This window comes from Ovis aries, chromosome 26 (assembly GCF_016772045.2).
Source record: "Ovis aries strain OAR_USU_Benz2616 breed Rambouillet chromosome 26, ARS-UI_Ramb_v3.0, whole genome shotgun sequence".
In the NCBI taxonomy this organism is placed as follows: domain Eukaryota; kingdom Metazoa; phylum Chordata; class Mammalia; order Artiodactyla; family Bovidae; genus Ovis; species Ovis aries.
The window spans coordinates 32,033,202-32,042,973 of record NC_056079.1 but is presented as its reverse complement, the minus strand read 5'-3'; the positions used below and the strand labels follow the sequence as shown (position 1 = coordinate 32,042,973).

At 42.7% G+C, this 9,772-nt stretch overlaps 1 long non-coding RNA gene across 2 annotated transcripts in view; it reads left to right on the top strand.

Annotated features, from left to right (window-relative positions):
- Window positions 1-9,515: 9,515 nt before the first annotated feature.
- Window positions 9,516-9,772, top strand: part of LOC132658701 (uncharacterized) — a 54,038-nt gene continuing 53,781 nt past the window's right edge. For both annotated transcript variants that reach the window (XR_009598641.1, XR_009598640.1), the window contains exon 1: window positions 9,516-9,659. This is a non-coding gene — a long non-coding RNA (uncharacterized LOC132658701). The remainder of the gene's footprint in view (window positions 9,660-9,772) is intronic.

The window sequence follows — 9,772 nt, the reverse complement described above, 5'->3', positions numbered from 1 at the left end:
CAATTTCCCTGTTCCATTAGCTTGTTATTGGTACATTATTTTTATCATTCTCTAATGATTACCCTAGAGATTGCAGCATGTACCATTATTTTATTATAACCTACCTTAAATGAATATTTGTTTCACATCCTGGACAATAAAAGAATCTTACAACACTCTAACTCCATTACCCCCTTTCTGTCTTTTGTTCTATTGTTAACATATATTTAATTCTGTTTATATATTTTGAACCCTCCAAAACACTAGTATTATTGTTTTATATGGTAAGTAAATATTAATTTAGATTTGCCCATCCATTTTACATTTTTGGTGTTGTTTATTCCTTTGTGCATTATTACATTTCTGTCTAGAATTATTTACTCTGCCTGAAAAATCCTTTTAGTGTTCCATATACTACTAATTAATTCTCTCAGTTTTTCATTGCTTGAATATATCTGTAGTATGTCTTCTGAAGATTATTTTCACTGAGCATAGAATTTTAGGTTAGCAATTACTTTCTTTGACCACTTTAAAAATTTCCTTTAACTGTCTTCTAGTTCGTATTTTTTTCTATTGCTTTTAGCTATTAGCTTTGTTGTTGCTCTTTTGGGAAAAAAAAATGTGGATTTTTCCCCTCCCTCTGGCTACTTTTAAGATCTTTGTCTTTGGTTTTCAGTAATTTTCCTGTGATTATCTAGGAATAGTCTCTGTATTTATCTTGCTTGGAGTTTGCAGAAAATCTTTTTTTCCCTTTTTTTTTTTCAGATTAAAACATTAAACACTTTTATTTTATATTGGGATATAGCTGATTAACATGGCAGATTAAAACATTTTTAAATTAAATTTTAAAAATTGAGGTAGCATTGGTTTATAATATTATAGAAGTCTCGCGTGTTCAGTGTTATATGTCTGATTCTGTACATGTGAGTGTGCTCACCACCAAAATTCAGTTTCCATCTGTCCGCATTCAGGTGATCCACTTTGTTCATTTCACCTTCCCTCCCCCTGCCCCTCTAGTCACCGCTACTCTGTTCTCTGTTTATATGTGTTTGTTTATGCTTGATTTGTTCATGTTGAATAATTTTTGTTTGTTTAGTGTTCAAGTGAAATCACACTGCACCTGTCTTTTTCAGTCTGACTTATCAATACTTCAATTAGCATAATACACTCTTTGTGCTAAGCCACTTCAGTCGTGTCTGATTCTGTGAGAGCCTCTGGACAGTAGCCAGCCAGGCTCCTCTGTCCATTGGATTCTCCAGGCAAGAATACTGGGGTGGATTTTGCCATGGCCTCTAGGGGATCTTCCTGACCCAGGGATTGAAAGCGTTTCTTACGTCTTTGCGGGAGACCCGGGTTCGACCCCTGGGTTGGGAAGATCCCCTGGAGTAGGAAATGGCAACCCACTCCAGTATTCATGCCTGGAGAATCCCTGAAGGAGCCTGGTAGGCTGCAGTCCATGGGGTCGCAAAGAACTGGACACGACTGAGCAACTTCGTTTTCGCTTTCGCTTACGTCTCCTGCATTGGCAGGCAAGTTCGTTCCCAGTACTGCCACCTGGAAAGCCCAAGACATGTGGGATATTAGTTCCCTGACCAGGGATTGAACCAGGGTCCCGGCACTGAAAGTCCTGAGTCCTAACCACTAGACCACCAGGGAATTCTCTCTATTCAACTCTTTTCTTTCTTGTTTATTTTTTGGCCCAATTTGTTACAATATTGCTTCTGTCTTATGTTTCGTTATTTTCTGTCTCTATTTTTTGGCCATGAGGCGTGTGAGATCTTAGCTCCTCAACCAGGGATCAAACCTGTGCTCCCTGCGATGGAAGGCAAAGTTTTAACCACTGGACCGTCAGGGAAGTCCCTATTGAGTTCTTAATGTCAGTAATTTTCCTGTTTTCATTTCAAATGTGTTTCCATTTGACTCTTTCCTGAACAGATTCCAGTTCTTGGGTAATATTCTCTGTCCTTTCTCTTCCTTTTTTTGTGGAATGCATAAATAATAACTTAAAATTTTCCCATTAGATAACTAATATCTGCACCAGTGTTTTTTCTGTTTATCTATTTATTTATGTATTTATTTTTCTTCTTGGTTTTGAGTCAGTTGATCGTATCTCTTACCTGGTTATTATGTTTCTAAGATTCATCTGTGTTGTTGCAAGTAGCTGTAATATAATTCATCTGTTTTCACTAATTTCTGATAGTTCACAGTGTGACTGGATCACAGTTTGTTTCTTCTGTTGGCTCATTGAAGGTCATGTGGTTTGTAGAATCATTAAAAAAAGCATTCACTTTAAGTTTCTTGAAGCCCTTTAAAATAATTAATTCTGCAGTGATTTTGAGCTAGAGAGCCAGCCCGTGCAGTGTGTTTTGACCACGCTGGCAATGGACCCTTTCAGTGATGTAAGTACCAGAATGTGCTATGAATACTATTTCTCCATGATGGTCTTACTCTGTATCCCCAAATAAGCCCAGTAAAATTTCAAAACTGTTTATTTGCAGTTGCGTTGGCCACGTGGGTGGGTAGTTGGCTTCAATTTGAGGGCGCGGAAATTACGAGCTGGGCAGATCAGCTCATTCTCTGCAGGGTAAGATGGAGGCCACTTGATGGAACCAGGTTTATTTAGTCAGTCTCTTCAAGAGGCCATGAACGAAACTGGAATAAAAACTTAGGAGGCTGGTGTCTGAGCATGCTTCTAGTCTCCTGGGAAGCAATTCCAGCTCCAAAGTTCATGTATATCATCTAAAGTCCTTGAGACAGTTTTTCAAAGTGTCTGAGGGAGACGCTGGGTGTTTTGTTGGAACCTGGGAGTGTGGAGGCCGGGTGGGGGGATAGAAAGAGTGCAGAGAACTTTCACGCTGATCTGGATTTGAACCCTACTAGATGTTTACAGCGATGACTTATTTAGCTTCCTTTTTTGATTCTCTCATCTCTAAAATGGGCATGCTGGTACCTTTTAAACTGGATTCTTGTGAGAATTTTATGCCAAATTATGTTAAAGATAGGGATTTCCCAAGTGGTGCTAGTGGTAAAGATGCCACCTGTCATTTCAGGAGACTTGGGTTTGATCCCTGGGTTGGGAAGATCCCCTGGAGAAGGGAATGGCAGACCAGTCCAGTATTCTTGCCTGGACAATTCCATGGACAGAGGAGCCTGGTGGGGTACAATCCATGGGCTCACGAAGACACAACTGAAGCGACTTAGTGCACACGCATATTAAAGATGACTGGTGTAATGCCTGGAAATAATTTTAAAAAAATTTATTTACTTATTGGCTGTGCTGGGTCTTAGGTGTGGCATATGGGATCCTCCATCTTCATTGCACCACTTTAGTTGTGGCATGCAAGCTCTTAGTTTTGGCAAGTGGGAACTAGTTCTCTGACCAGGGATTGAACCTGCGCCCCCTTCACTGGGAACATGAAGTCTTAGCCACTGGACCACCAAAGATGTCCCATGCCTGGCAATATTAGGTGTTCAATATAAGGTAGCTCTGTATTATTGCAGTCACTCATCATTACTGTCACCATTATTATGCAGGAAAGCTTCGGCCATGAGCAAGGCTCTAGGACCTCTCAGGGGCAGGCAATCTCCGCTGCCCTGCTATTCGATCTGGTAAGCTTGTGGTCCTGGGCAATTGGCTTGGTCCCTTACAAAGAGGGAAGGAGAAGGGCTCTAACTGATTAGGAATGGGGAGAATCAGATTTAGGGCAAAGCCTGCTATAACAGAGTCAAATGTCTACAAACTGACAATCAAGTTGAAGAGGAAGACAGGTTATGCCACCATTCATACAGGGGAAATCCACACATGGCAGAAGATTTTCATCGATGGGATGGGGCTTAAGCCTGTCACTGAATCCAACTGGTTTTTAAATCATTGACAGCTGATATCTGCATAGACTAAGAAGAGAACCAGTTTAGGGAACCTACCTGGTACTAGGGAGATGAACTAATGATGGACCAATTCAAGTTTGGTTTTGTGCTCTGGTTCATGGCAGGGGTCCACGGAGCAAGGTTCTGATCAATCATTTTCTAACGTCGTGCTTGTTCATGTGTTGGATCATTTATTCATGAAACATTTTTATGAAACATCTCCCATGTGACCAGCACACTGTTAGGTGCTGTGGGGAATACAGAAAGATATATATGTGCATATATGTGGAGTGAGCCTTGAGTTCTGCAAATTCCTTTCTATGGCTTATATATGGGAAAGTAGCTATAAAACATGGAATAAAGTGGTGAGGTCATAAGGTCCTAAAAGAAGTGCAGATGAGTTTTTCCTGGTGGCCCAGTGATAAAGAATCCACCTGCCAATGTAGGGACACAGGTTCGATCCTTGGTCCGGGAAGATCTCACATGGCATGGAGCAGCTAAGCCTACGTATTACAACTATTAAGCGTGTGCTCTAGAACCTGGGAACTGCAACTACTGAGCTCACATGCACTAACGCCCATTCTCCACCACAAGAGAGGCCACTGCAAGGAGAAGCCTGCACACGGCAACCGGAGAATAGCCCCTGCTAGCTGCAGCTAGAGAAAATCCTGTGCAGCAATGAAGGCCCAGTACAGCCATAAATAAATAAAAATAAATTAATGACGTTATTAGAAATGTGCAGGTTAAATTTTAGAAACGTTCAGAAGAAGAGAAGACATTACCTGTAGGTGGATAGTGTGAGGTCTATTCTTGTTGCCTCCAATCTCACCCTTCTCCATTTAATTCTTTTTGTCATCGCCACCCTAATCATTCTAAAATACCCCTTTCAGCAAGCCCAGCTTTTTCTTAAAACTCTGAAATGATTTTCTGTTTCCCACTGAACCGATTTCAAAGTCGCTTTCAGATTGTCTTAATATCTCTAGCTCTGCAGGTATGATTTATTCCTTCTCCTTGGATGAGGGTTGGAGGGATGGGGGTAATGTCAATTGCCTGGCATACTTTCGGCCTTCCATGTGTAGCCTGTGATTGTGGCCTCAGTGTATCTTCCCTTGGGAATGTTGTCTGTGGGAGTCTTTTTTCTTGTTGATGCCTTGGGTTGTGGAGTGCCCATGGTACAATCCTGTGCTTTCCTCCATGTGTTTGTGTACTGTAATGAATTAGAGTTTTTATGCTCAAGAGGCAAAGGACTTCCACACTTGGCCTTTGAGCTGTAGCCTGAGCTGAAGAGTGGACAGTCTGGCTTCTGTTGGTGGATAGATAGCCCAGGTTCTACCAGTTCCTAATTTCAGGTAGGGAGCCTGGCTCCTGCTTGTGGGCTTTCTGACCTTGACTTGGCATTTGAGCCTCAGCCTCTGTAGCTTGTGTAGCTTATGTTTTCCTGAAGACCTGGAGGCTTTAGGTGGCTCACTCCCTATTATCTGTATCTCTACCCCCAATCTGACTTCTGACCAAATCCCAGAGTGGTTGGCTCTTGTATTCAGTTGCCCAGTATCACCTCTATTTGGTTGTCAGGCTTCCCTGGTGGCTCAGCTGGTAAAGAATCTGCCTGCAATGTGGAAGACCTGGGTTCAATCCCTGGGTTGGGAAGATCCCCTGGAGAAGGGAACCGGCTACCTACTCCAGTATTCTGGCCTGGAGAATTCCATGGACAATACAGTCTATGGGATCGAAAAGAGGTGGACACGACTGAGTGACTTTCACTTTCACTGTCATGCCATCTCATGTTTAATGTGTTCAGAACTGGACTCCTGATGTGTTCGTACATGTTAATACAGAAGGAGAAGAAGGCAGAAGAGGATGAGATGGTTGGATGGCATCTCACTGAAATGGACATGAACTTGAGCAAACTCCGGGAGATGGTGAGGGAGAGGGAAGCCTGGCATGCTGCAGTTCATGGGGTCTCAAAGAGTCAAACACGACTTGGCAACTGAGCAACAACAGCATTAAACATCCCATGAATAAAGGCTTATTGAGTGCCTGTTTCTTAGTGCCACTTTAACAGCTGTGATCTGATTTATGCTGTTAACTATATATACATTAGAGCTATATGGGTCCATACATGGCATAGCATGTGTGTGCGTGTAGACCATAGTTATCTGGGTTGACTCAGATGTGCTTTGCTTTAGATAATCTGACAACCTCAAGATTTATAAGAAAGCACTTTTTGGATAATAGCAGTCCTGATGCCAAGAGATCCTTGTTGCATGGTTTGGCCTTACTTATTATGAGAGGGCAAGTAATTCGCACAGCTTCTCTCCCGCTCCAGACCCTTGAACAGTATACTCAACACTCTACATGCATCAGAATCCCTTGGGGTTCTTGTTAAAAAGACTGCTTTTTGGACACCCTCAAGCTAAACTTTCTATGTTGGGGCCTAGGGAATAGGACTGATAAAGGCGTATTTTTTGATTGTTATTAAGTAACTTTTACTTTCATTAGAAGAGGGTAGCAAAGACTCCCAGCAGATTACAGAATATAGAAGGAAGTCTTTTCTTGCTGCTTTACAGTTCTCTGAAGCAGCATAATCCAGCTGGAACCAGAATCTGTGTTTCTTGTTTCATAGGGCTGAAAAGAACTGAAATTGAATGTCACAGAATTGTGAGGTAATCCACCCTAAAATGGCATCCGTCAAATTGTCCAACCTCAAGCAGTCAGTATCCTATTTCTAGTTTTCTTCAGGCTTACTAACTTGAATACCTTTGTTTTCTACTATTTTTTCACATTGTGTGCGATTTTTGAACTTGGTATATGACATGGATCATTTTCCTTTCTCATTTTCATATTAAAACAGTCTGAGCTTTCATTCTTTCACGTTTGGATTTTTTTTCATTCTTTTTACTAGCCAGAAAGGCATATTTTTAATGTGTTCTTCAGGTTATTATGATTATTTCTTAAAAATTTGGCCCCATTATGTGGCAGTTCCCCAACCAGGGATTCGAACCATGTCCCCTGCAGTGAAAGTGTGGAGTCTTAACCACTGGATCACCAGAGAAATCCTTTCAGGTTATTCTTAAGTGCACTGTGATTTGAGAACCACTGCCTGAGTCCATTTTCTCCTTTGGCAAGTCATTTGAAATATTTATGGGAGAGACTATTCCAAGGAGCTCAGAAAAGAGGGGGCTGACTTGCAGCCACCCCTTTCCACACTGAGGTTGCCATGAACGCCACGGGGACCTGGTTTGGCCACATTCAATGCCTATGTCCATCTTGCCGAGTATGGCTTTGGACCCTACTAGAACTTTCCAGAATTACCATTGCTACTTAGGCATTCTTTTCCGTGCTTTTCATCTTGTTGGTCTAACCACGTAAATGTCAGCAGAGGATGATGAACCTTATCATTAACATTGACCAACTGTCCTGGTTTGCCCCAAATTGAGAGGTTTTGTGGGATACAGGGGTGTCAGTGTCCAAGCCACAGAGGTCCCGGGCCAACTAGGATGAGTTTGGTCAGCCTAAGAAATGGGTCCTGCAGACCTTATGTGTCGAAACGAATGCTTTAGGAAATAACAGATTTGAAATCCACGCGGGTTATAAAATAAAGGAGCCCAGTGTGGGATGAAATGTATCCTGGGATTAGTCAGATTTGTGGTAGACGACTGGGCAGTTCACGACGTTCAAGAGCAGGCAGATCCTCCCATGTAGCCGCCCTGTGGGAGGAGGTGGCCCCTCGTCTTCCAAGTCATGCTGGGCTGGCCACAGTGGTGGGAACAGCACATCTGGAGTGAGGAAGTTCTGTTTCCGAGCTCTGAGAGGAAGCTGCTGGTCAGACTCGACAATGAGTTGCCTGGTGCCTTGTTCCATGTTCCTGAGTTGTGGTGAGGGTGATGGGAGCGCCGTGAGGAGGTCAGGGTCAAAAAGAAGATGGCTGCCGGGGTCAATCTCCTGACGCGGCTTGAACACGCAGTCTTGACCCCGTAATCAGCCGGGTCCACCCAGCTCTGCCTTTCACCTGGAACATTCCTAGCCAGGTTTGGGCGCTCTGGAGTCCTCTTACCCTATTCCTGTCAGGTATAGGAGAAGGCAGGGGATAGGTGTCTCTGCTGTTTCCAGGCACAAGTCCTTCTTCCATGGGAGCAGGAATTCCTTTCCAGTCTTCATCTTGTGTGCTGTTTGAGTTTTTCTTTTCTTGAAAATGATTTTCTTTTGTATTTTTCCATGGGAAATGTCAACAAGGCTTCTCAGAGTAAACTTGTTTTGTGTGTGAGTATGTGCACGTGCATGGGCAGGGTTGTGAATGGGCTGGAAAAAGACCCACCACTGATTGGGTGGGCTCTTGATGGCTACTGCTTTACCAGCCATTGCATCATTCAATTCTCAAGACAATCCTGAGGGTAGTAAGGATCCTTAAACATGCTTAAGCTGGCACACGTGTAAGTGGACAGCTTGTAAGTGGCAGAGTCAAACGCAGTTCCTACCTTTGACCTCAATGAACTTCTCCACACAAACGAATCATGTTGTTTGTTATGTCTGTAAAGCTAATGGGAAAGTAGAAATTCTATAAATATTTGGCTAATCTGATTACAGAACCAGCCACGCTGGAAATTCAAGCAAAAGAATGATCTCTGGAGATCTGTGTTATTTAGGTTTTTTTTTCTCTGTCCAGAGTTACTTTTTGCCTTCATGGTCTTCCTCACCTTCTTACACACACTGGAGACCATGACAATGATAGTAACGACCGTACAGCTGGCTCTGTGATGATAAAGGACATTGTCTCCCAACCTAATGAAGCTAGCAAAGGTTTTCTTTTGAACCCAATGCAACTGTTTTTGTTTCCTTGTTTTCTAGTCCATTCTTTCAAGAACAGTGTGCATTTTGAAATTAACATTGTAGACTGATTTTATCTGGGAATTCCCTAGTAGTCCAGTGGTTAGGACTCTAAGCTTCCATTACAGGGGCCATGAGTTCATTCCCTGGCCAGGGGACTACCCCGCCCCCCGCCATGCTATGCAAGGTGTGGCCAAAAAAACCCCACAGAACTCCGTAAACTGCTTTTATCATTTAAAATCTTGTTTCGAAGTAATTTCACTACACAGAAGCTTGAATTAAGCATTTACCTTTCCAGATAGAGACTTTCTTTCTGCAGATGCTGCCTGCCAATTTGTATGAGGACCAACCTGTGTAAAAAGAGATTATTTTTTTAAAGCTTTTTCATTTCCTACTTAAAAATGGGCAACCAACCAAGAGTAGTGTTTGAGTGTACTGCCTTATCATTTCCCTATAATCAAAAGTGTGTAAAATAATTGTGATATGATTCTGATGATGAAACTTTGTATTTTATATTGTGCTTACAAATGAGTCTGTGTCTGTGTAGGGGTTTAACTGTGTACCGGTGCATGCATGTACACACGCACACACACACACACACACACACACACACACACACACACACACAGATCCAGCCCTGCTCCTTTCCTCCAAACACCTGATAGTAATAACTCTTCCCTCCGTCTCGGAGACTGGGGAGAAACACAGTCCCTCTTTCCAGGGTTCTGATGCTCCAATGGGACGTTGGGACACACTGCCTGTCAGTTTCACAAGGCATTGCTGCCTGTGATTTTCCCTTTGCAGGAAGAGGAACTCTGGTCCCACCTCGCTTCTCCGTCTCCGTTGACTGTGACCAAGCAGCTTGTGAAGACTGCAAGTCTTTCTCCCGGTGTCAGGAAGTGCTTCAGCGGACAATTTCATCTTTTTCATTTTGCCGGTGTCCCCTGTTCACTTTCAGGATTTCAGAACAAAGCTCTTTGGGTAATACGGTAAGTGTGGGGAGGAGTGATGACACCAGTTTTTGTTTTTTATAAATATATAAAATAGATTTATTGAGGTATAATTCACCGCTTGTTAAGTGTACACTTTGGTGAGTTTAGTA